We start from the raw sequence: 20,204 nt of genomic DNA, 5'->3' as shown, positions 1-20,204 counted from the left end.
TGGGACGTACATAAGGCCCATTGTAGTATGATTCCAACATAGTATATGTGTTGATTTTATAGTGGGCTACACCTTGGGAGCAATGATGGTTTGATGTCCACATTGTAAGGTTGATGTTGGTTAAATGTCCACATTGTCACTCTCTCCCTAGGGCCCATTAATAGGCCCATACCTGTAATGTGTAGGTCGTCTAGGCCCATCTTCGTTTTGATCAGAACCCATCACCACATAACATGCTTAGTATAGATTCATGATTCATGATCATACGCATCATATGTATGCCTGATGTGAGGATTGACTGATCATTGCACATGCCTTCGGGTAGATGGTTTATGGACTCCTTGATAGGCGGAGTTGCCCTACATGAGCGCGCGGTATGCGCAGGATTGTTGCATGTCTGATGGTATGTTCATGCACTTACATTCGTGTGATTTTGCTCATTGTATGCCCTAGTGACATCAGGGCCATAACCTCCACAGACACATCGTGGGTGGCTGGATTGGATACTGAAAATGCTTGGTTCTAGCATACGGGCGTCATAGATGTCCTTGGGTGAAAATCCCTAAACCCGATGGTACCAGAGGATGACTCCAACGTCGAAACCGAGTGGATATATGAGTGCACGAGGGCCGAATACCAAGAAGCCGCGTCTCCCACTGTGTCGTGGTCAGTTGGAAAGGGGTGTGGCCTTACTCACCCGAGGGTAGGGGGCAATACTAGGCTGAGTTTGACCAGCTCATGAATGGGTCCGCTATCGACATGCCGGATAGGTATTGGCAGACTATTGGCCAGGCGGATAGCGAGGTTTCTTACGCTTGCTTGGACTGTGCAGCTAGGAGAGCGGTAGTGCCACTTGGAGTGTATTGAACCCCGGTGATTATCCAGAATGAGAATTGTACTGATATATGATTAGGATTGGCAGGCTTGAGTTGCATCTCGTATTGCATGGCCGTGTTATGGCCGATAACATTCATATCTTGCACCGCATAGCCTTGGTACGGCTGATTGCATTCATGTACTCATCACCATGATTCCGCATTACTCTAACCTTGTATTCTGAGCACGCTTATATTGCGCACACACTTACACCACCCTTTAAGCTTTTTATAAGCTTATGCACGATTGATGCGTGCAGGTGACGCAAGGACACAGCCATAGCATAGTAGCAGCAGGAGCGTGCAGACGAGCTTTTAGAGTTTTGTTGCTTTCACCATATTGTATTTCTCTTTCATACGCACTGTATCCAAAAGTTTTTGATCATAGTGGATTTTGTGATGTTGTTCTTGTGGTTATTTTTGGCCGGTTTATGCTTTTGGTTATGCTCATTATGAATCAGACTGATGATTATAAATCCTCCTTATAGTATCACAGGATCGAAACTTGGTAAATGGGTGCCGGGAGTCGAGAATGGGGTTCTACGGAGGCTGTCGGCGCCGGATTCGGTGATCGGGAATTTTATGAGCCCGGTTTTTGAGTTCGGGGCGCGACATTCAGTCTTTTGGCTACATGAATGGATTACCAACCTGTTTAGCTTTCATATTATAGTAATCATGTATAATTGGAGCCAACAACACTAATTTATAATTTGAACTATAGATATGCGCATGTGTTTGTATTTGCAAGTTTGTAAATGTTGGTTCAGAATTGTATTCCAGTCATTTCTACATATTTAGACATTTAAACTCATTTTTTCAAATTAAGCAACCTTGGTTTGGTGAGATCTAGTTAGTTTGTAATTTTGTGTCAATGTTTGTACTCATCTTCTTCATTTTTCCTCTCTTGACATTCCCTTACTATGCTTTTTATCAAATTTGTAGGACTCTCCCAAGAACAAAGAGTTCCTGGGTGCGTTCTGGGACAAGGCAGCGTGTAAAAGATTTCTGCATTCGAAGTCAAGTGCCTGAGTCAGAAGCAAATTCCTCCCTTTAACCAAGATACATGATTATTTATGCATCCACTAATTAGGTAGGGTTGTGCATATCTTTTTCTACATATTTCATTCTTAAAAGTGTGTTCATGCTGTGTTGGTGGCCATCAAGCCTAATCTTTGGCTGACCTTTGGGCATTTTAGTTGAAAACAAAGCAATGAAGACTTGATAGTAGAATAACTAGTTGTTGAAGAGGACAAATGGTGGGGCATTTCTTGTATTCTTGGAGATGATATATATATATATATATATATATTCTAACCAAAAATTTATTAGAAAGAATGAAAGCCAGGGTCTATACACTGGAAGATACATTTCCTTAGGTGCTTTGTTTTTTCTTGAAATTGTTCAAAGTAACCGTCAATGGTTATCAAACTGAAATAAATTTATTTTCTTACTAAAATAATGGCATTTTTTGGATGGCATTCTTAATAAATTTAATTTTCTCCTTTTTTCGCATGCCAAAATGATAATATTTCACATCTTTTTTTCCTGATTTTTGCCTCCATTTACCACTCTATGTAGATGGATTGATCTAATTTCCTTGTTTTTGATTTTTTTTTTTCCTTCCTTTCTTGAAATTGATGAGATTTTTACCTTTTCATGGGGCTGATATGATTAAAACTCACACCTTTCCTGAATTTTTCCTATGGGAAAGGTCTTAAGTGTACCACCAAAGTCCTACAATACATAGAACTGGACACCTTGCTATGGCGGTTTTGTGAACTAAATGTTGTTGATGATTATGTCCACCCACTTTATTTAAATATATATCTTAATCTTACTTTTTTGTTGGTATGTTCCTTTGTATTTGCAACCTTATTAGAATCTGTGACCTGTCTAGCAATGTTACAAAAACTCCTATATTCTATTTCAACCAAATATGCTTGCTTGTCACACACGCTAACACACTTATTTGGATAAGATCTATCTTTTTTTCATTATTTTTTGTTTATCGTTTAATTACCATTGCCTTAGTTCCTCTTATAGTTAACAGTTTACTGTTAGTGCAGTTTTAATTCACATGTACTACACTAAAAAACTTTCTTAATATTTTACACTTGAATGATCTAATACTTATAAATGGGTTTGCTAGAGCTGCAAAAACTTTCTCCACAAGCTTCATCCTTTTCTAAGTTAGTTTCATTGTGCACGTTGCGACCTGATTCCATAATGTTCTTTGCTTCAACTCTAGCTTCTAATCATAGGGTAGATTTGAAATACCTTAGGAATCTGGAGCTGGGAGAAAGATTTTACATGAAATTGTGATTCAGTAATCTACTTTCCATTATTTTGTACATTTCAAATTGTACCAGTGAAAATTTGATTGTGATGCAACTGTTAAGGACACTCAAAGAGATGGACAAGAGTACATCATCACTCCTTGCCTTGAGAGTACAAACCCTCATGCATGAAATCCACCAGTGCATATGGTCAGTAACTATTTCTTTCTTTTTTCTTTTTTCTTTTTATGAAAGACAATTCAAGAAGTTAATATATATAGTGACAAAGGCATGACTGTTTGTGGCTGATTAGCATGCCAGATTTCCAGGATTAACTGATTCTCTCATTCCTGATGATGAAACCAATATATTTTAGTGTTAGATGCAAATTATATATGACATGGCAGGTTGAAATGTTGCATGCATAAGATAGGTGGCATGAGGATCTGAACGAGCATACTAGATGAAAAAGGACCAAATCACCTGCAACAAGCCTCTTTGCACTTACACACTCCATCCAGTTGCAAGAAGATGTTGCTTGGGCTGACCTGCATTAGAAATGGAATTAACAAATGGTGGGCTAGTTACAAATTTCAATTCCTAGAGTTGCTCTCTTATATATAGCGTAGATGTATATTATGCCTGAAATAGTCCATTAAAGACATTAAAGAGTAGAACAAAGATATTAAATGAAGAACCCAACAAAACAAATCCATAGTAACAAATCCTTCTTTCAAATTTGAGGCTTTGCTCTGTTCTGTTTCTTCAAGTTTGCTATTTTCTAATGACAACAGACCGTCAACATCAAAGTAGCACATGAGTGACATCTAGGCTAATCTTCGAGTGGGCCGCTATGGGTATCTTTGTTGATCGTGTATTATTAGGATAGTCTGATCATGAACCATTGACATATGCATACGTGCGTGGCCCACCGAAGAACTAGGCCAACCTGAATAGTTGCACTCGCGATTAGGCAATTGCATTGCTCTATCATTCATGGCTTGTTTTTCATCTTCTTTTGTGGGGTTGAATCTTTTCATATATTTTATCGACCAAATCTAGAAGTTTGTGATTGGGGCTCGACAACGAAGAAAAGTGGCAGTGAAACCGCACTCAAAAAGCCTAAAATTGGAACACCGTCGCCCTTACCGCACCCAAAATCCGTCTTTCAAATATGTATGTCCTTTTGAACCTTCCCTAATTGCACAAGTGGCTGAACCATCTCTATATATTACACATAATTTGTCATCCATTAGTTTCTGTAAATGAAAATAAGAGGATTGATCTTAACAGTGTGGTCATCATGCACATAGATAGAAAATGCTTGCAATGAATGTTTATGAGTACTTGGTAATTTTGGAGTCCTTGGTTAGGGTTTGGGCTGAAAGTACAAGTGTTGGAGCCAACGCTTTCAGAGTTTGAACTCATTCTTTTGAAAAATAGAAAAATAGGAATATTAGTAAATATGAATTTTCTTGTTAAGAAGAAAATGGAAGATGGATTGAAAAAACATAAAAGAGATTTTTTTTCTTCTTTTTTGCTTCAAGAGAGAGACGGAGAGGTGAGAGTGGGGAAACATCGGTGGCTTAATTAAAAAGAACTATGTAGTGGCTTGATTCTAATCTAACTTTTTAGGTACATAGGCAGCCGTTCGTAATGTATTAGAATATCGGTGCAGCCACAAATCTTTTTTCTCCTTTGAATTGTAACAGACTGTATCGGTTGCATTTTTCTCTGTCATACAGGTTGTGGCTATCAAATATATAATATCACCTCCTTATAGGGAAACATTTAATGATGTGTATAGGTAAATTCATTTTTTCTTATTCCTTATATTGTTTTCCAGTTATATTTGTGTTGGTTTTAGAGTACAGGTAGCGATAGAAATTGTTGGTCGATTGTGGCTTGTAGACAAAGGGATAAGTAACCAACAATACAAATATGGGAGGCCTTCCCTAGGTATCTAGATGCTTTTAGATATATTTATGTTATTTTTAAATGTATTAGCTCGAAATTGATGGAGCACACCCGGATGTGTGTCGGAGCTATCCGAATGTTGAGCGGGGGTCCCTGGAAGGTGGGAACTGCTGTCATGACCATGATGAAGTTGTCCATTTCCTATGAACAGCATTGGAGGGGCCTGGCCATTTAGACAGGCCGTGTTTATGTATTTTCTCGAAATTAATGGAGCAGACCCGGATGTGCGTCGGAGCTATCCGGATGAGCGGGGGTCCCTGGAAGGTGGGAACCGCTGTTATGACTATGATGAAGCTGTCCATTTCCTATGGACAACATTGGAGTGGCCTGACCATTTGGACAGGCCGTGTTTATGTATTTACTCGAAATTGATGAAGCAGACCTGGATGTGCGTCGGAGCTATCCGGATGTTGAGCGGGGGTCCCTGGAAGGTGGGAACCGCTGTTATGACCATGATGAAGCTGTCCATTTCCTATGGACAACATTGGAACGACCTGGCCAATTGGAGCAGGTTGTGTTTATATCTGTATTTGTAGGGACCACACCCTTAACCTATAACCTAAACCTATTCTCAAATCCCAAAACCTATAACTACAACCTAAACCTTAATCTAAACCTATAAACTATAACTTAAACCTATAACCTAAACTCAATTTCCTAAACTTTAAACTACAACCTAACCTAAACCTATACATATAACCTAAACCTATTGTCAAATCCCAAAACCAATAACCTAAACCTTAACCTAAACCTATAACCTATAACCTATAACCTAAACTCAATTCCCTAAACCTTAACCTATAACCTAACCTAAACCTATACTTATAACCTAAACCTATTCTCAAATCCCAAAACCTATAACTATAACCTAAACCTTAACAAAAAACTTATAACCTAACCTAAACCTAAACCTAAACCTATAACCTTAACCTAAACCTAAACCTATAACCTTAACCTTAACTTATAACCTTAACCTAAACCTATAACCTAAACTTAAACTTATAATCTAAACCTATTCTCAAATCCCTAAACCTAAACTTACACCTAATCTCAAATCCCTAAACCTAAACTTACACCTAATCCTAATCTCAACTCCCTAACCTAAACCTAAACCCGATCCTGAGCCCGAATATGAATCCCTAAACCCTTAGCCTAAACCTAAACCTAAACCTAAACCTAAACCTATAACCTAAACTTAATTGACTTAACTTAAACCAACACCTTAAGCCAAACGTATAACCTGAACCCGAACCTGAACCCGTATTCCTAAACCTAAACGTAAACCTATAACCTATAACCTTAACCTATAACCTTAAACTAAACCTATAACCTATAACCTAAACCTATAACCTATAACCTAAATTCAATTCCCTAAACCTTAACATATAACCTAACCTAAACCGAAACCTATAACTAACACTTATAACCTAAACCTGTAACCTTAACCTAAATGTAAAACCGAAACCTAAACTTAAACCTAAAACATAAATGTATTCTCAAATCCCTAAACCTCAACCTATACTTATAACCTAAACCTATTCTCAAATCCCAAAACCTATAACTATAACCTAAACCTTAACCAAAAACCTATAACCTAAACTCAATTCCCAAAACCTTAACCTACACCATAACCTAAACCTATACTTATAACCTAAACCTATTCTCAAATCCCAAAACCTATAACCTAAACCTAAACCTAAACCTTAACCTATAACCTAAACTTCAACCTATAACCTTAACCTACAACCTAAACCTATAACCTAAACTTAATTCCCTAAACCTTAACCTAACCTAACCTAAAATTAAACCTTAACCTAAACCTATAACCTTTAACCTAAACCAAACCATTGACCTAAAGCCTTAACCTATAACCTATAACCTAAACTTATAACCTATAACCTAACCTTAACCTAAACCTAAAACCTAAACCTTAACCTATAACCTAAAACCTAAAACCTAAATGTATTCTCAAATCCCTAAACCTAAACCTACACCTAATCCTAATCTTAACTCCCTAACCTAAACTTAAACCTAAACTTGAAAACCCGAACCTAAACCCGAACCTAAACCCGAACCCGATTTCCTAAACCTAAACCTTAACCTATTCTCAATTCCCTAAACCTATAGCTTATAACCTAAACCTAAACCTAAACCTATAACCTTAACCTAAACCAAACCTATGACCTAAAACCTTAACCTATAACCTATAACCTAACCTTAACCTAAACCTAAAACCTAAACCTTAACCTAAAACCTAAAACCTAAATCTAAACCTAAAACCTAAATGTATTCTCAAATCCCTAAACCTAAACCTACACCTAATCCTAATCTCAACTCCCTAACCTAAACTTAAACCTAAACTTGAAAACGCAAACCTAAATCCGATCCCGAACCCGAACCCGATTTCTTAAACCTAAACCTTAACCTATTCTCAATTCCCTAAACATATAGCTTATAACCTAAACCTAAACCTTAACCTAAACCTATAACCTAAACCTAAACCTAAAACCTAAATGTATTCTCAAACCCCTAAACCTAAACCTAAACCTTAACCTAAACCTAAACCTAAACCTATAACCTATAACCTAAACCTAAACCTATAACCTAAATGTATTCTCAAATCTCTAAACCTAAACCTACACCTAATCCTAATCTCAATTCCCTAACCTAAACCTAAACCTAAACTTGAAAATCCAAACCTAAACCTGATCTCGAACCCGAACCCAATTTCCTAAACCTAAACCTTAACCTATTCTCAATTCCCTAAACCTATAGCTTATAACCTAAACCTAACCTTAAACCTAAACCTATACCTAAACCTATAACCTATAACCTATAACCTAAACCTAAAACCTAAATGTATTCTCAAATCCCTAAACCTAAACCTATACCTAATCCTAATCTCGACTCCCTAACCAAAACCTAAACCTAAACTTGAAAACCCAAACCTAAACCCGATCCCGAACCTGAACCCGATTTCCTAAACCTATACCTTAACCTTCTCAATTCCCTAAACTTATAGCTTATAACCTAAACCTAAACTTATAACCTATAACCTAAACCTAAACCTAAAACCTAAATGTATTCTCAAATCCCTAAACCTAAACTTACACCTAATCCTAATCTCAACTCCCTAACCTAAACCTAAAGCTAAACTTAAAAACCCAAACCTAAACCCGATCCCGAACCCGAACCCAATTTCCTAAACCTAAACATTAACCTATTCTCAATTCCCTAAACCTATAGCTTATAACCTAAACCTAAACCTAAACCTAAACCTATAACCTATAACCTAAACCTAAACCTAAAATCTAAATGTATTCTCAAATCTCTAAACCTAAACCTAAACCTAATCCTAATCTCAACTCCCTAACCTTAACTATAACGCCTCCGAAAAATTCGTACAAAGACCCGAGTACCACATCAAGCAGAAATCACCCAGGACCAAAACCTTTAGAAATTAGGTTAAGGTTAGCAAGTGCTAAACTAGAGTGCTTATGAAATTAGCACTAATCGCTTTAAATATGATCTGCAAGACCAAAAGTGTGCGGAATCATTGACGCTACATTACCCTGAAATCTAGAATCCATCCCTAAACCCAGTTGCTCTCGGGAGCACACTGAAACTCCGTATCGGACCTGGACCGCACGTAGAAAGTCCGATAATCGCAAAACTATAAAGTTATGACCACAACACTGGACTTGACAACTCTCTCGGAAATCAAGTCTTAATTGTGTCTAGAAATGCACAACTTGAGCCTTCAGCAAAGTGTGTGAGAAACGTGAAAATATTTAGAAATGAAAATCCAAATTTAAGTAATCTGAGTCGTGTCGCTTGCGGGTTAAATATAAGGATTCAGACCGTCAGATTTAGACCCAAATACACCCTCAGATTAGGAGGAATGTCCCACACATGTTGGTGTACTTGTGGCCCTGATCGAGTACCCGTGACCGTTGAACTGAAACTGTTCCGCCACGGCTGATCTATAAATCCGATCGGAACAAAAACTCAGCCTGACCTAGATCCATGGTCAGGGAGCTTAAGTTCGACCGTACGTGGAAAAGATGCCACCAGAAGTGCTCCGTTAGACCGGAACAATCCGTATTTGGATATAACCTAAGTATACCTTGGCCCTGGGGCCATTTCCATCAATCCTGGGCCTATATAAGGACCTTAAAACCTCTCTCTCTCACCCCATACGAATTTGAGAAACCCTAAGGGAGAGAGGAGAGAAAAGAGAAGGGAAAAGAGGGAAAGTGAGAGTGAGAGTTGGAGATTCTTCCTGGGATTCGATCCCATTATTCTACGCACTCAACCACCATTCCTGTATTACTACACAGGTGATTCCGACTCTGTACTTAGGTAAAGAAACCTAACCTTAACCTGTTTTAGGGTTTTAGATAGTGTAAGTTATGAAATGGCTAACCTAATTCATGCTATTGGTTGCCAATCCACCATTGACAAAGACTAAGTGTCTAAAACGAATCCGTTACGCGTTTACCGGCATAAGGTGCGGACTATAAACGTATAGGTTATGGTTTTCAAGGCTTTCAATGTTGGTTAATTGTTTATTACTGATGTGGGTGCTATTTTACATGCCAAATGCGATGTTTGTTTTGTGTTTCAGATATATATGAACTATATGGACTTTAGTTTATACCATGTATCTGTAGAAAAGATCGTATACGTATGGTATTTGAAAGTGTGATTGCCATGATTAATTGTCGTATGTTTATTCTAGTTGTATGTGTAACAACTCCTTGGCGAAAGGATTTGCCCAAATACGTGCTATCACCAACATACGTCATGTATGTTGAAATACGTAGTCTAAGTGTTCGTAGAAATGTCTGAATGAGCAAGTACTTGGCATCAGGTACTTTATATGAGTGTTGAGATAAGATTCTCAACTAACTTGACTATGTGTATGATTTTCTCCATGCAACTTATATTATGATGTTTGTTTTACTTATGAAATGCGCATGTATGAATTCCTGTGTATGTTGTACATCATAACATGCTCAAATGGTTGTAGAACTGGAGTTATGTGTTTATCACTGCTTTAGCTACTTCATATGAATACTTTTTATAAATGAATGTGTTTGGGATTACGGTATAGTCCAGGCAATTGGTAATAGGCACTAAATAGGTGGCTGAGGTTGTTTCGCCACACAAGACGCATTCGATGAACCCGAGTCGTACTTTGATTGTCGGTAGTGGTTAGGCCACACGGAGTGCTTATGCACTTCATGTCAATCAACTCAAGGTGCACTCGTACTAGTCGAGCTCGTCAAGTAACCCGATTGACTCGATGTATGTTCACCATGTATAGATGCTACTGCTTGAATCTAAGGTACCAAACTCACCAGTGAAAACTCCCTTTAACCTTGGTACCTCGATCAGCTAAGACTCATGAGCCGGGCATGGTGGTATGAGACACCGTGATCGAGCTGTCGGCCTACACTTGGGTGACGGGCCTCCCCATAGTGACTAGTGAGCAACACAGCCTCGTGAGCCGAATACGGTGGTATGGGACACTATTCGAGCCGTCGGCTTATACTGATCAGGTGACAAGCCCTTTGTAGTGACTTCGAGCGTACCCTAAGACTGCGTAGAGGCGACGAGCCTTTCTGTAGCAATAAGAGTACAAACTAGGCCTGCATTGATCAGGTGACGAGCTCTTTGCAGCGACCTAGAACCGTAACATCGTATGAGATTTACTAGGATTGATGACCTAGAATGGATCATCGTTTGGGAATTGATATAAGGGAGGTAACTTGGCTTCCCAATCCTGCTGTATGAAAAGGACTAATAAAAACTTGGTAATCACGCTCATGCACCACATTGCATGTGCCGTTTGGCGATGTGTAGAGTGCACGAGGGAGTGACTGACATGCGCGACCGTTAGATGAAGATCGCTGAGGGAGTGTAGGCGAGGGCATGCATCATTTATACATACCATTCTTGCATTAATCAGAGTACTTAGGGATGTTTGATTGTATTGCTTTATCATTACTGTTTGATTGAATTGATAACATGTTAACCTTTGCTTTATTGTTCCACTGAGTTGATCACTCACTCCCACGTTACAGGATGGTGTTCTAAACACCAACCAGACCCTGTTGTAGGTTCAGATGATGGCGTTGCCTGCGAGGCGGAGCCAGACTTTGAGGATGATGAGGAGGCATTCTCATACATGCAGTATTCAGGCAGGTTCTCGTAGACCGTTCTGAATCGACAGGGCTTCAGGGTTATACTTGTAGTAGACTATTACATTTTGATATTTAGATTTTGAAATAATGCATGTAAATTATTGACCTGGCAATGCATACATACTTTGGAGACTTATACTGATTTGTAGCGTTATACATATTTGAGTCAGTCTTCCGCTTACGTATTATAACTGTGCCTGGATTATGTTTTACAGTTTTGGCTTAATCTTATTCATATTTTATGCACTAATACAGATAACATTTATTCTTCATTAAACATGTTGCATAAGTGATGCATTGGAACTCAGGAGTTGGACTTCTACTCGACCCCCGATTTTCAAGGCATTACAAGTTGGTATCAGAGCATGATTTTGATTAAACCGGACCTGGGTTATGGTCACGCGACTTACGCTGACGCATTTAGACCTAGGTGGGTGTGAGAAAAATGTAGAGACAAGCTTAGGTTTCCCGGTTTCGCTAATTGGCGAAATTTACCTAAAACGATCCCGGAGATCGGGTCCATACGTATTCGTGGTTGTTTGAGATGACCCCAGATCACCTCTAGACTGTCAATTGATGAGTTTAGACCATGACTTACCCCCAGCCTTCAACAATTGAGAAAATACAAGGTTACATCAGAAATTACTCGTAATGACTCGAAACGACTCAAAACAGAGTTGGGGCTAAACGAAGCAATTCCAGGGGGACCCAGGGTGGGTCCCACACTTTTTTGGAGTCCAGGGGGCAGGAGTACCTCGCCCCAACCGGCAAGGACCTCGCGGGTTCAGCGAGGCCTCGCCGGCTAGCGGGCCTGGCCGGGCGGGCCGGTTTGGGCCGATGTTTCTAGGGCGTTGTATGGCCCACTGATGTGTGTTGGGTCAGTTTTAAACCCTCCAAACACACCTCCCCTTCATAACCTACCCCTCCAAGCTCTTTTTTTTCTTTAGAAGCTTTTCTTTCTCTCTCAAATCTTCCCTCCATTCACCTATTTCATCATTTTTCTTCCACACCCACACCCCTCCACCATTTCTCATCAAAACCCTCTCTATCTCTCTCTTTTTCTTTGATTTGAGTGCATAAATCCCTCATTTATGTCCCACATACCTTCAAGTTCAACAACACCTCCTTTTTCCACCTATCATTCCACTTCAATGGCCTTATTTGAGTTTATTACGGCCATTTTCTCGATTTCCACGGTTCTTTCCCTCATGGGGAAGAAGAGAGCTCCCATGGATGAAGCCGGGCCTAGTCGCCCAACTCGTGTAAGGAGACCGAGAGGCGCCGCTACAAGTGCAAGTGTTGATCGGGAGATAAGGACCAAGCGGGAGCTTGATCCCCAGGCTCCCCTCGAAAGGATTCTCCTGACGGATGTCCCATGGGAGATTTCAGGATCACAGGGTCCTCTTTGAAGCTCATGTGGATGAGAGGCTCTTTGAGCAATATTTAGTGATGGACCGCCTAGTCGAGGCCGGGTGGGGTCCTGTGTTGGAGGGCCAGTATCGCGTAAATGTGGGCATAGTCCGAGCCTTCTATGCCCACATTCGAGAGCCTACGTTGGAGCCCTTGCAGTTCAAGATCGTAGTGGGTAGAGATCGAGAGGCCACAATTGATGCTGGGTTGATAGCTCGGCTTATGAAGATGCAGCTTGGCGAAGTACATGCAAGCGAGAAGAATCTGAGGAGTGCACGTGAAAGGGATCGTCGCACGCGATTCCTTTGTGGACAACTCGCCCACTAGAATCCAAACAACAGTCTCTTAACAACCAACATGGCTGACGACTTCCTCCTGCTCCACCACATCTTCACGTACAACGTGTACCCTAGGTGGAGCAACCGCAGCGAGTGCACTCGTCTGATGGTAGATCTCCTGTACCAAGTGGGGTAGGGAGAAAAGGTATGCGTGCCTATGCATATCCTGTGACAGATAGTCCTCACCACACGCTCCACTAAAGCATCAGATTCCTTCCATTTGGTCAACTCATATGCAAGATTGCACGTGAGTTTGGCTTCAGGCTTGGGGCGGAGATGCCGGTGCCGACCCATTTCATCAACGAGACTACTCTCAATCAGATGGAGATCGGGCCATGACAGTGGCAAGCCCGACTCGATGAGAGTGAGGACGAGATGGCTAGTGAAGAGTATGAAAGCGAGAAAGAAAGGAGGGAAGAGATAGAAGAAGAACAGGAAGAAGAAGTGGAGGCTCAGGACACGGATGAGAGCTCCCTTCCTACGACAATGGAGCCTGACGTTGAACGGGCTGTTAGGAAAATCCACTTAGTTCGACTTGAGGAGGGTCAGGCTGCCCTAAAACAGGAGATTATTGATACTTGGGCCCTTGTGAAGCACAAGTTCAAGAAGGTGACCCACACCTTAAAAGCTATCCTGTGTTGCCTGTAGGATAAGGGCGCCCCTCCTCCATCGCCAGACTCAGATGTCTAGTCATCCATGTCGTTACCCAGTAGTTTGTTTTGTTGCTGTCTTAGAATGTCTGTGTTTCATTGTTTAAGAAAGTGTGTTTGTGTTTGTTAGTTGTCCTAATGTTTGCAGCTTTACTTATAATAGCTCATATGTGTTTCCTGTCATGATTCATGTAATGTGTATTTCATGTATTGTGACAATTTTGGTAAATGAAATACATGAAGTTTCTTTAAGCTGTATGTAAATGCTGTGTGGTTGAGTTTGTGGGCATGCTGAATCTGACTTGGGTTGCATCCTATATTGTATATAGGGTATGCCACCTAAGGCCACAAGGAGCATGGCATGTCTCACTCTTGGCGATTCGTTTGACGGGGCACCTCCCCTGAGTGATAGCCATACGGACCCTAGTTCGGGCCCGTCTCCCTCTGACACCATGCCGGACTCTCAGCCGGCCACTGGCCCCACTAATGGGCCTACACCTGTTGTGCCACCGGTTCCAGAGCAGAACTGTGCATCTTCTTCGACACCATATGTACCTCAGTCGGCTCCCCCTACTGATAGGTTGGAGCAGATGATGTTGTTGATGCAGCAGTAGTAGATACAGCAGCAGCAGCAGCAGGCACAGCAGCAGCAACAGTTTTTGACCACCATGGCGGGGATTTTTACCCAGGGCATGGGTGTGGCTTCGCCTGCTCCATTTACACCCCCTGCTGGGAATGCAGGTGTCAACAGTCACCTTGAGCGATTCCAGCGCTTACGGCCCCCTACCTTTGCGGGTACTCACAGACCCAAGGAGGCCGAGCATTGGCTTGACCGCATCTCCAAGATGCTCAAGCTACTGCACTGCACATAGCCCGAGCAGGTGGAGTTGGTCACCTTCATGTTCGAGAAGGAGGCCAGCTTATGGTGGGATAGTGTCCTTCGTACTATTGCGGTCGGACACATTTGGACATGGGTAGATTTTGAGACCCCCTTCCATGAGAAGTACTATCCCATCACCTATCGCCACGAGAAGGAGAGTGAGTTCCTTCACCTTCGACAGGGAGGGATGACAGTGGCTGAATATGAGAACAGGTTTACAGTGTTGGGCAGGTACGCCCCGTTGATTCTAGCAGATGAGCCGATACGTATGCGGCGTTTTTCTGAGGGTCTGCGGCCAGATATTCGCTCGAAGATGTGCTGATCTAGCATACCTAGCTATGCTGAGCCAGTAAGCATGTCCATGAGAGCTGAGCGGGATGAGAACAGGCAGTCCCGTATGTGAGCACCATTGGCTCCTAGGCTGCGACCAGAGATTCCGAGTAGACCATTCCTGGGGAAGAGGCTGTAGGCAGATTCACCGCCGAGGCTGATGGCTTCGCCTACCCCTGTGATGCGACCTGATGTGTGGTGTGCCTACTGCAAGAGGTCAGGCCACACGGAGGTGACTTGCTTCACCAGGATGAGGGATAGCGGCTTCTCATCGCCCCAGAGGATCAACCACCAGCTTCCCCAGGCTATATCAGCACCACCTCTACGTTTGGCACTAGCTCATCCATCATTCCGGCCACCCGTACCTCGATCTAGGCCGCCTCAGCGACCTATGGCTCCTCAGCCCAACCGAGCTCAGCAGGCGCGCGTCCATGCACTCACAGCGGAAGCGCCTGATTCTACAGTTACAATACCCCTGGCCTTCAAGCTCACCACCCACATTGAAGGTACCTCTATATTTCTGTTGGTGTATATGGGATCCACTATATCTGTGATATCATGTTCTGCAGTCCAGCGCTTAGTGCTGAAGACGACTCCGATGGTTGGGGTGCAAGTTATCGCAGTACCAAGGACTTTTACGGATGCCACCAAAATGTGTGAGGGTTGCTTGATAAATCTAGGGAGGAGGACTATATGCATTAACTTGATTGTCACCACGATATACCATTTCGACGTCATCCTGAGTATGGATTGGCTGACTGAAGTGAGGGCCGAGATTGACTGCGAGACCCGACTAGTGACAGCTCACAGGCCTGAGGTCAGTTGCCCTTTTCGAGTTCTCTGTTATGCTTCCTTACTGAAGAATGTTGATGGTCCGGTACTTGAAGATACACTAGTGGTTCGAGAGTATGAGGACATGTTCAGTAAGATACCTGGACTACCTCCTCGGCGCGAGATCGACTTCACTATCGACCTTGTGCCCAGTGCGACACCGATATCTCTTTCGACTTATCGCATGGCTCCATGTGAGATGGAGGAACTGAGGAAACAGATCGATAATTTGTTAGATGCTGGCTTCATACGGCCGAGTATGTCTCCTTGGGGAGCACCCGTGTTATTTGTGAAGAAGAAGGACGGTTCACTGCGATTGTGTATTGATTATTGCAGGTTGAACCAAGTAACGGTGAAAAACAAGTATCCCTTGCCCAGGATAGATGATCTGTTTGATCAGTTGAAAATGGCACAATACTTTTCGAAGATTGATCTACAGTCAGGGTATCATCAGTTGCGCGTCAGGGATGAGGATGTGCAGAAGACGGTTTTCAGGACCAGTTTTGGGCACTACGAGTTTCTCGTGATGTCGTTCGGTCTTACGAACGCTCCGACTGTGTTCATGGACTTGATGAACAGAGTATCTCGGCCGTTCCTTTACCGATTCGTCGTTGTGTTTATTGATGACATCCTGATATACTCTAAGAGTCGGGAAGATCACGAGGAACACCTACGAGCAGTCTTGGATACTCTGAGGAAGAACCCGTTGTTCGCTCAGTATAAGAAATGCGACTTCTGGAAGGAAGAAGTCAAGTTTTTGGGACATGTGGTGTCCAAGGAAGGGATAGCTGTGAACCTTGATAAGGTAGCCGCAGTCCAGGACTGGGAGCAGCCCGGTTCGGTTACCGAAGTGAGGAGTATTCTTAGTCTGGCAGGGTACTACCGTCGATTTATTAGGGACTTCTCCAAGATCGTCAGACCGCTATCTCAGTTGACACGAAAGGACTTGCAGTTCGCTTGGAATGAAAAGGTAGAAGCAACTTTTCAGGAGCTGAAGGACAGGTTGACGTCCGCCCCTGTGCTAGTATTGTCAGAGCAAGGGGTCAAGTATGTTATATACACCGATGCGTCTCGCGTTGGTCTAGGTTGTGTCCTTATGCAGAAGGACAGGGTGATTGCATATGCCTCGAGACAGTTGAGGAAACACGAGGAGAACTACCCTACACACGACTTAGAGTTGGCAGCTGTCATCTTTAGATTGAAGCTCTGGAGACATTACCTCTACGGAGAGGAGTTCGAGCTCTTTTGCGATCACAAGAGCCTCAGGTACATATTCACTCAGCGAGACCTGAATATGAGGCAGCGACGATGGATGGAGACCCTGAAGGACTTCAAGTTCGATGTCTCTTACCATCCTGGCAAGGCCAACCTTGTAGCAGATGCGTTGAGCCACAAGAAGGCATTAACATTTGTGGCTCCGTTGATGATAACAGAGTGGGATATGGTAGAGTTCGTGCGAGACTTTGAGCAGAAACTCACAGTAGAAGATCTGTATGAGGGCATCTCACATATTTGAGTTCAGCCCTTCATTGACGACAGGATTATCGTAGCTCAGGTAGACGATGAGCTGTTGGCAAAAATGAGAGGGCAGGTTAGTGCAGATGAGGACTCCGAATGGAGCGGTGGCACGGATGGGGGCCTACGTTACTGTGGCTGCATATGCGTCCCGAACCTCCCTGACTTGAGGAAGGAAGTTCTTGAGGCTGCTCACAATTTAAGGATGGCGATGCATGCAGGCAGTATAAAGATGTATCGTGACATGAAAAGGTCGTACTGGTGGGACAATATGAAGGCTCACATAGCAGATTACGTGTCCCGTTGTCTCACGTGCCAGCAGGTCAAGGCAGAGCATCGCCGACCTCCTGGACTACTTCAGCCCATGCCCATAGCAGAATGGAAGTGGGATTTCATCTCTATGGATTTCATTTCAGGGCTACCGAAGACAAAGAAGGGGCATGATTCCATTTGGGTGATCGTGGACCGGTTGACAAAATCAGCTCATTTCCTCCCTATCAGAGTTTCGAACTCTGCAGACGAGTTGGCTAGGTTATACATCAAGGAGATTGTACGTCTACACGGAGTTCCTTTGGAGATCGTGTCGGACCGAGACACGCGATTTACATCCATTTTCTGGACTCGCATCCAGGAAGCGATGGGTGTAAAGTTGAAGTTTAGTATCGCGTTCCATCCATAGACGGACGGGCAGACGGAACGGGTGAATCAGATTCTGGAAGATATATTGCGGGCCTGTGTGCTGGATTTCAAGGACAGTTGGGATGATTGTCTTCCATATGCAAAGTTCGCCTATAACAACAGCTTCCAGGCGAGTATTGGCATGGCTCCTTACGAGGCACTATATGGGTGCCCGTGTAGAGCGCCGCATTGCTGGGCAGAGGTTGGCGAGAAGAGCTTGATTGGCCCAGAGTTAGTACAGGCGACCTCAGAGAAGATCGACATTATTAGGCGTCGACTTCTGGCGGCACAGAGTAGACAGAAGAGCTACGCCGATACGAGACGGCGACCGCTAGAGTTCGAGGTCGGAGACCATGTGTTCCTCAGAGTTTTTCCTATGAAGGGAGTCCTTCGGTTTGGCAAGAAGGGGAAGCTTACGCCTCGATTCATTGGCCCATTCCAGATACTTGATCGAGTGGGGACGGTAGCGTACCGCCCTGCTTTGCCCACACTACTTGTGGGCATGCATAACGTGTTTCATGTATCTATGTTGAAGAAATACATTCCCGATCCTTCCTACATTATCAGATGAGAGCAAGTACAGTTGAGCGAGGACGCTACATATATACTACGACCAACGCGTATCCTGAACATGAAGGAACAGGTGTGGCGCAGCAAGGTGATTCTACTTGTGAAAGTGCTATGGACGCATCACACGGAAGAAGAGGCTACTTGGGAAACAGAAGCCAAGGTTCGAAAGAACTACCCTCAGATTCTCGAGGAGTACGAAAATGTACTAATTTTGAGGATAAAATTTTTCTTTAAGGGGGGTAGATTGTAACGCCTCGAAAAAATCCGTATAAAGACTCGAGTACCACCTCAGGCAGAAATCACCTAGGACCAAAACCTTTAGAAATTTGGTTAATGTTAGCAAGTGTTAAACGAGAGTACTTATGAAATTAGCACTAATCGCTTTAAATATGATCTGCAAGACCAAAAGCGTGCAGAATCATTGACGCTACATTACCCTGAAATCTAGAATCCATCCCTAAACCCAGTTGCTTTCGGAAGCACATCAAAACTCCGTATAGAACCTGGACCGCACGTAGAAAGTCCGATAATCGTAAAACTATAAATTTATGACCGCAACACTGGACTTGACAACCCTCTCGAAAATCAAGTATTAATTGTGTCTAGAAATGCACAACTTGAGCCTGGAGCAAAGTGTGTGAGAAACGTGAAAATATTTAGAAATAAAAATCTGAATTTAAGTAATCTGAGTCGTGTCGCTTGCGGGCCAAATATAAGGATTCAGACCGTCAGATTTAGACCCAAATACACCCTTGGATCAAGAGGAATGTCCCACATATGTCGGTGTACTTGTGGCCCTGATCTAGTATCTGTGACCGTTGAACTGAAACTGATCCGTCACGGCTGATCTGTAAATCATATCGGAACGAAAACTCAACCTGACCTAGATCCATGGTCAGGGAGCTTAAGTCTGACCGTACGTGAAAAATGGGCCACCAAAAGTGCTTCGTTGGACCGAAACAGTCCGTATTTGGATATAACCTAAGTATACCTTGGCCCTGGGGCCATTTTCATTAATCCTGGGCCTATATAAGGACCTTAAAACCTCTCTCTCTCACCCCATACGAATTTGAGAAACCCTAGGGGAGAGAGGAGATAAAAGAGAAGGGAAAAGAGAAAAAGTGAGAGTGAGAGTTGGAGATTCTTCTTGGGATTCGATCCCGTTATTCCATGCACTCAACCACCATTCCTATATCGCTACACAGGCGATTCCGACTCCGTACTTGGGTAAGGAAACCTAACCTTAACCTGTTTTAGGGTTTTAGATAGTGTAAGTTATGAAATGGCTAACCTAATTCGTGCTATAGGTTGCCAATCCGCCGTTAACAAAGACTAAGTGTCTAAAATGAATTTGTTACGCGTTTACCGGCGTAAGGTGCGGATTATAAATATATAGGTTATGGTTTTCAAGGCTTTCAATGTCGGTTAATGGTTTATTACTGATGTGGGTGCTATTTCACATGCCAAATGCGATGTTTGTTTCGTGTTTCAGATATATATGAACTATATGGAGTTTAGTGTATACCATGTATCTGTAGAAAAGATCGTATATGTATGGCATTTGAAAGTGTGATTGCCAAGATTAATTGTCGTGTGTTTATTCTAGTTGTATGTGTAACAACTCCTTGGCGAAAGGATTTGCCCAAATGTGCTATCACCAATATA

General features: G+C 42.6%; 1 long non-coding RNA gene across 1 annotated transcript in view; it reads left to right on the top strand.

The window, feature by feature from the left end:
* The window catches only part of LOC131236209 (uncharacterized), a 98,313-nt gene that overhangs the window by 14,602 nt on the left and 63,507 nt on the right, over window positions 1–20,204 (top strand). Inside the window, exon 5 of the long non-coding RNA XR_009166635.1 lies at window positions 4,897–5,110. This is a non-coding gene — a long non-coding RNA (uncharacterized LOC131236209). The remainder of the gene's footprint in view (window positions 1–4,896; window positions 5,111–20,204) is intronic.

The sequence above is a fragment of the Magnolia sinica genome, unplaced genomic scaffold (genome assembly GCF_029962835.1).
Source record: "Magnolia sinica isolate HGM2019 unplaced genomic scaffold, MsV1 ctg293, whole genome shotgun sequence".
Classification (NCBI taxonomy): Eukaryota; Viridiplantae; Streptophyta; class Magnoliopsida; order Magnoliales; family Magnoliaceae; genus Magnolia; species Magnolia sinica.
The sequence above is the reverse complement of the archived record's forward strand: the minus strand, read 5'-3'. Positions and strand labels throughout refer to the sequence as shown.